This window comes from Trachemys scripta, chromosome 2 (genome assembly GCF_013100865.1).
Source record: "Trachemys scripta elegans isolate TJP31775 chromosome 2, CAS_Tse_1.0, whole genome shotgun sequence".
In the NCBI taxonomy this organism is placed as follows: domain Eukaryota; kingdom Metazoa; phylum Chordata; order Testudines; family Emydidae; genus Trachemys; species Trachemys scripta.
This window is the reverse complement of record NC_048299.1, coordinates 91,987,243-91,995,179: the sequence shown is the minus strand read 5'-3', so window position 1 is coordinate 91,995,179 and position 7,937 is coordinate 91,987,243.

The following is a 7,937-nucleotide window of genomic DNA, read 5'->3' as shown; positions in this document are numbered from 1 at the left end:
AATCCCTCCCAGCTGGCTGGCATATGGACATATGGTAACCCTGCCAGAGCAGGCCTCTGAGCACCCATCCCAGGGACTGCAGGGCTCGGAGTGGTTCTTCGCCGAGGAGCCACTAGGGGTTCTGTTGAGCTCAGCGCCACGCTCACAGCTGGGTGCTCTTTGAGCCCGGCCCCATCCAGGGCCCCCCAGCCCCGGGTGGTGAGTGCCAAGGCTCTGACGCGCTGCCCTGCCCGAGCTGCAGCCGCGACGGGGAGCATCCGAGGGCTGCAGGCAGCGCTGGAGCCGACGGGGCTGCCGGAGGTTGAGTCGGAGCTGGCCCCACACCAGCGGGCTGAGCGGGGAGTTGTCCCGGGAGAAATTTCCCTGGGCGCCCAAGCCTGTAACCTCCCTCCGTGCAGCACCGCCAGCACGAGCGCCCTCGGGCACCCGGCTTTCTGCCAGCCAGAGTGGATCCTGCAGGGAAACTTCTCCCAGGACAACTCCTGCTCAGCCCGCTGGTGCGGGGCTGGCTCCAACTCATCCTCCGGCAGCTCCGGCGCTGCCTGCAGCCCTCGGACACTCTCCGGCGTGGCTGCAGATCGGGCAGGGCAGCGCGTCAGGGCCGAGCCCTCACAAAGGAGGCTGCCTGGCGATGGGGGAGGGGGGAAAACGGGGGGTTTCCTCCCCTCCCCTCTGGCTGCCGCATCACGCCCGCCAAGGCTGCGAGCGGGACAAGGGAGCCTCCCGCAGCCACCGCAGGAAGGAGGGAGAGTCCCGGAGTGGTAGACCTTGCAGCCCCTAGGGCCAGGTGCAGCTCCCCAGCTGGAGCAGGAGGGGTTGCACCAGTGACTTCAGGTGGGGTCGGGGCTTCCACTCCCTGGTACCCCACACAAGTCAAGAGCAACTCTCCCCTCCCCCCTTCAGTGAAGCAAGGGCAGGGCGTAAATTTAAAACTGGATCCTGCCACATCTTGTGCAGTGTGGGACCAACCCTCTGCCCCTCCGCTGTCTGGACAGAGAACATGGTGGGGGCAGTTAGGGTGGGGGGGGTCTCAGGAGGGGGCAGTCAGGGCACAAGGAGCAGGGGAGTTGTGGGTTCTGAGGGGGGCAGTCAGGGGGCGGGAAGTGGGAGGGAGTGGATGGGGGTGGGGCTAGGGCAGGGCTCCCCCCGTCCTCTTTTTTGATTGTTGAAGTATGGTAACTCTACGTGTACATGCAAAGTTTGCATGTGAACACAAAGCTGGCCCTTTAAATTTGGACAATGTTGTCTACGATGAGACGAATACTGCAATTGTATGTCTCTCTTCCCACACAATAGCCCAAACCCAAGTAGTACTATAGGTGTTACAAACAGTACAGATGTGGTAAAACTACTTCAATTGCCCTTTTAACTGATCTTGAGATTTGTTTCAAGAAGCCAAGAGCATTTTTTTATTAAAAACAGTGTGTGCTATAATAATCCACTGGATGGATCAGGAAGCAGGAAATGTAGGGTGTAAGTATAAGTTATGGCATGGTGCAGTTTTTAAATTTCTTAGGGGCAGTACATCTTGGAGAGTGGTAGGCTTTGCACCAGGATGTTTATTAATCCATTGCTGTCATTGTATGTGTCTCTAATGGCTTGGTGGGCTGGAAAAAAAAATTGTGCTGTCTTGCTAGCCAAGTGTCTCTTAAGAGAATGATACTTACAAAAATCAAAAGTTTGCATAATATTGGTCTCATTTCTTTTCAATTTATTCATCATGCAAAGTCGTGTGTTTTAAGAAGTCACTGCATTTAAATACAAACAGTTCCTAGTGAATATGCTTTGGTGCAGGCAAAAGCCTGGAGCACAGAGAGGCCTATGTAGCTAAAATAGAGAAACTTAGAAGTGATACAGAAGAGTCATCACTGCTTACAGGTGTATCAAGACAGTATGAATTCTAATTGCCTCTCAGCAAAGTGGACAGTTTTCCATGTCACAAAGTGTCACAATTCATCACCACCCCCAGATTGGTTTAATTAGCACCCTGGTTTGCAGTCTCAGCAGAGGGGGCATGGACTGAATTGACATTGGAACCGTTTTGCCCCCATTGTTACTCCTTCCAGATCAGGACTAAGGGCTAAGGCCATGTCTACACTAGAGATCCTACAGCGGCACAGCTGTACCGATGCAGCTGCTCCACTTAAAGATTGCAAGCATAGCTGTTCCATGCCGACAGGAGAGACCTCTTTTGTTGACATAATAACCTACTTCCACAAGCGGCGGAAACTGTCAGTGGGAGCCAACATAGCGCTGTCCACACCGGTGCTTTGTTGGGTAACTTATGTCGCTCAGGGGTGTCCCCCCCACAAGTTATAGCAACAAAAGTGCTAGTGTAGACCAGGCCGAGGCACATAAGCAGGGTAGATGAGGGGAACTACACCTTCTGATGTGTATGCTGCATCTTTAGAGAACTTCCGTTGCCTCTGGGAATGATGGAGGGCAGCCCACACCAGTGCAGTTTGTAAAAGGCACAATAGAAATCTTCATGTATGAATTGGCTTTTCAAGAGAGGTGTCTGTGATGGGTTTGGTCAGACACTCCCTTGGGACTGTCACCTGATGTGCTGAGATTACCTCTGAGACCGATTTCCCTGCCAACTTTGGACTCCAGAACCCTGTCTTGTTGAGCCAGACACGCTAGCCTGCTGCAACACAGACCCTGGTCTGTTCCATGCTCCCAAAGCTGCACACTAACCAAAAACTGCCCAGCAGGTCACCTATCTCCAGCATCCTGACACCCAGTTCCCAATGGGATCCAAACCCCAAATAAATCCGTTTTACTCTGTATAAAGCTTATACAGGGTAAACTCATAAAATTGTCCACCCTCTATAACACTGATAGAGAGATATGCACAGCTGTTTGCTCCCCCCAGGTATTAATCACTTACTCTGAGTTTACTAATAAACAAAAGTGATTTTATTGAGTATAAAAAGTAGGATTTAAGTGGTTTCAAGTAATAACGGACAGAACAAAGTAAGTCACCAAGCAAAATAAAGCAAAAACTCACAAGTCTGAGCCCAGGGCCGGCTCCAGGGTTTTGGCCGCCCCAAGCAGCCAAAAAAATAAAATAAAATAAAAGCCGCGATCTGTGGCATCAATTTGGCGGGAGGTCCTTCGCTCCGAGCAGAAGAAAGGGACCATTTGCCGAATTGCTGCCGAATAGCTGGACCTGCCGCCCCACTCCGGAGCGGCCGCCCCAAGCACCTGCTTGCCAGGCTGGTGCCTGGAACCGGCCCTGTCTGAGCCTAATACATTAAGAAACTGATTACAGGTAAAACTCACCCTCAGAGATGTTCCAATAAGCTTCTTTCACAGACTAGACTCCTTCCTAGTCTGGGCCCAATCCCTTTCCCTGGTATGGTACTTGTTAGTTTCAGAAAACATCTTAGGTGGAAAGCAGGGGTGTTCTCATGACCGGTTGCCCCTTTGTTCTGTTCCACCCCTTTTTTTAAGCTTTGGCACAAGGTGGGAATCTTTTGTCTCTCTGGGTTCCCACTCCTCCTTCTAAATTGAAAAGTACCAGATTTAAGATGGATTCCAGTATCAGATGACATGATCACATGTCCTGTGAGACCCCAGCCTCCATTTTTCCTGAGCTGGCCCACATGTATACAGGAAGATTTTCAAGTAAACAGAGCCATTTACAACCAATTGTCCTAGGTCAAGAGTCTAAACCACCATTAATGGCCCACACTTTGCATAATTACATTAGGACCTCAGAGTTATACTTCATATTTCTAGCTTCAGATACAAGAATATACATTCATACAAATAAGATGAACATACTCAGTAGATTATAAGCTTTGTAACGATACCTTACAAAAGACCTTTTGCATAAAGCATATTCCAATTACATTATATTCACACTCCTAAGCATATTTCCATAAAACATATGGAGTGCAACATCAATGTAATGTTGTACTGGACACACAGAGCCAAATTCTGCTCTATGTTACTCCAATGCAAAGACTGAGTAACCTCATTGAAGCTAATGGGACTATTTCTGCTCTCACACTGGTGTACAAACTGAATTTGGCCCATTCACTGTACATGGTAGTATGTTCTAATGTGTACGAGTCACAAATAATCAGTTCAGACGAGAGCCGCTTTAACAAGTCACAAGTTCTCTCAGACCTCTGAGCAAATACATTCGCTCCCAGCTAAACATTTTTCACAGCACTGGCATGCTGCATGTATTTTTGTCATATACTTCCCAGCCAAATCTTCTTGTTTATGAAACAAAGAAAACATTCCTGTTATACTCAAGTAACCCTCCATTGTCCTCTGACTGCAGAGGTGTTAATTGCCCACTTCATTTTTAGTGGTCTCCTACAACATGTGTGAATGATTTAGATACTGACATAGAGAGTACACTTATAAAAAGTTTGTGGATGATACCAAGCTGGAAGGGGTTGCAAGTGCGGTGGAGGATAGGATTAAAGTTCCCAATGATCTGGACAAACTGGAGAAATGGTCTTTAAAGTAAATAGGATGAAATTCAATAAGGACAAATGCAAAGTACTCCACTTAGGAAGGACCAATCAGTTGCATGCATACAAAATGAGAAATGACTGCCTAGGAAAGAATACTGCAGAAAGGGATCTGGGGGTTATAATGATCAGAAGCTAAATATGAGTGAACAGTGTAACACTGTTACAAAAAATAAATAAATAACTAATGGCAAACATTCTGGGATGTATTAGCAGGAGTGTTGTAAGTAACACGCGAGAGGTAATTCTTCTGCTCTACTCCATGCTGATTAGGCCTCAACTGGAGTATTGTGTCCAGTTCTGTGCATCACATTTCAGGAAAGATGTGGGAAAATTGGAGAAAGTTCAGAGAAGAGCAACAAAAATGATTAAAGGTCTAGAAAACATGACCTATGAGGGAAGATTGAAAAAAATGGGTTTGTTTAGTCTGGAGAAGAGAAGACTGAGTAGGGGCATGATAACAGTTTAAGTACATAAAACGTTGTTACAAGGAGGAAGGAGAAAAAAATATTCTCCTTAACCTCTGAGTTGAGGACAAGAAGCAATAGGCTTAAATTGCAGCAAGGGCAGTTTAGGTTAGACATTAGGAAAAACTTCCTAACTGTCAGAGTGGTTAAGCACTGGAATAAATTACCCAGGGAGAGATTGTCTAACCTGTGCTTAAAAAAATCTCCAAATGATGGAGATTCCGCAAACACTCGTCTGGGATGGTCTAGATAATACTTAGTCCTGTCATGAGTGCAGAGGACAGGACTAGATGACCTCTCGAGATCCCTTCCAGTCCAATGATTCTATGATATTGCCCCTCAAAAGTTCATTTTGTATTTAAAAATAAGGATGTATTTTACATTAGAACTACAAAGCAATATATCTGATAATAGTGACACTAGCATGTTCTGGGCTATTACAATATTCCTTTTTGGAATGCAATTTCCTATTTACAAACCTTTCATATACAAAAGATTGCTAAGAAAAGCTGTGTCAGAAGCAGACATTGTAAACTATCAAAACCTTATACATCAAACACAGGACCTACGTTTTCAAAAGTGATTAGTGATTTTGGGTGTGTAAATTTTTGGGTGCCCGACACTTTAAAGTAGAAGCAACACATTGAAGGGGGCATGCAGGTCAAGTGCCACCCCCCCAGTTGCCAGCCCAGGCAGGGAGCAGATGGGGTGGGGCCAGAGATGGGTAGGAAGGAGCAGGGCCAGAGCCTCTTCTGACTCCTGGGACACTGCCTGGAGGTGCAGCACAGCAACTGCCTGGTAGAGCATGGAAAGATTGCCCCCTCCCCACCAAGCTTCGGCTTCTGGGGAGAAGGGACAAGTGAGCCAGAGACCCCCTCCCTCTCCTGGCAAGCTCGGCCCCTGTCCCTGGAAGCTGAGCTCGGGCATGGAGCGGACTGCTGCTGCCACCCCTCCCTAGCCAGGCTGTCTCCCAGGCAGCTGCCTACGCTGCATAGAGCGGTGACGGGAGCAGCTCCATCCTGCTCCCCACCAGGCTGGCTGCTGTGGGGAGGGGGAGGCGCCACTATGCAGGAGCCTGATTTTCAGGTGGCCAGTACCTCAAATCAAAGATAGAGGCACCAAATAACTTAACATTTTCAAAAATAGGCTACATTTAGTTAAGTTCTCTGTAAGAGTACTACTCACCATATTGCTCTGCTGTTGACACTGTAGTTATTTTTCCTTCTTCAGCCCTTGTATTCTGATAATTCAGCTATATTTCTATAAAGTTATCTGTCATTTACAATGCCACTTCATGGCCTAGAATCGGGCGTTTTTTCCACCCCAAGCAGCCAAAAAAAAAATAAATAAAAAATAGGGCCGCAATCGGCAGCAGCTCTACTGCCGCCGCTTCCATTGGCTGCCCCAAGCACCTGCTTGCTGCACTGGTGCCTGGAGCCAGCCTAGAATGGATTGATGGGTCTTCCTGTAATGGACAAGATCTTCAGTCATGATGGGTTACAAGAAAAGCTCTAATTAGGCAACTCCTTCCTTGACACCACATTATTTATATATATAGATTCCAATTTAGACACTTAGTGGCCTAGCTTTATTAATACCACCGATTGCCAATGGAACTATGCTGATTTATACTACTGAGAATCAGTTCCAGTGTATTTAAATTACAACAATATGGATTACATCATACTTGAAATTGTCTTGCACGTTAAAAGGCATTGGATGACAGTCTAGCAGAAAATGTAGAAGATGTAATTTCATTATGTTTGATTATACGTATAAACACAGGGTTGTTTGGAAACACCTACAGCTTCATTTTGTATCTTGTCATTGTCACCTTGTTTACTATTACAGTATTAGGGTTTATTTTTGGTTATTTCTAAAACTGTAGACTGCAAAAAGCAATACTTCTGAGAGTGGCAGGATGCTGCTGGAGATGGTTTTTGATTCCTGCCTGACTCGGCCAGTGACCTTCTGCTGCTTTCATAGCACTGAGAGTAGCTGTGGTCTTTCTGCAGCTCAGGAACAGAGTAACCCAGTTTTCAGGTACCTGGGGTTGATTAATAAAAAGACAGCTTACATGCGTGCTTATGCAATTGATGTCTGGAATATTTATGCCAGAGGATGTTTCACGCAAAAAGAAAAGATTTATTCTAACAGTTGCTGCTGTGAGGGGAAGTTTTCAGTGATGGAATAGCTTGGCTCAGAATTCAAGTGTAGTGGGAAATCTCCTATATTCACTGAAAGGAGGACTAGTCATGGGTTCGTCATTAGAATTTACACTAGATAACAGTGTTCCCCTTTTGCTGGGGATCAAGAATGGAGCTGAAACATTAGGCCCAATTCTTTTACACCAGTGCAGTTCCATTAACGGAGATAGTTTAGCTGAAAACAGAATTTAGGACATCGTTTACAAAACAGGGGGTAGCCGTGTTAGTCTGTATCTACAAAGACAACAAGGAGTCTGGTGGCACCTTAAAGACTAACAAATAAATCTGTTAGTCTTTAAGATGCCACCAGACTCCTTGTCGTTTACAAAACAGTCTGTTGCCATGCATTTCTCAGTTCTCAGGTGAGGTATTTCCACTAGAGATAGGGAAGTGTTAATACCATATACAAGGCACTGGTGAGACCTCATCTGGAATACTGAGTGCAATTCTGGTCTCCCCTGTTTAAAAAAAGATGAATTCAAACTGGAACACGTGCAGAGAAGGGCTACTAGGATGATCTAAGGAATGGAAAACCTACCTTATGAGAGGAGACTTCAAGAGCTTGGCTTGTTTAGCCTAAGCTAAAGGAGGTTGAGGAGTGACATGATTGCTCTCTAAAAATACATCAGAGGGATAAATACCAGGGAGGGAGAGGAGTTAACTTAAGTGCCAATGTGGATACAAGAACAAATGGATATAAACTGGACACCAACAAGTTTAGGCTTGAAATTAGATGAAGGTTTCTAGCCATCAAAGGAGTGAAGTTCTGG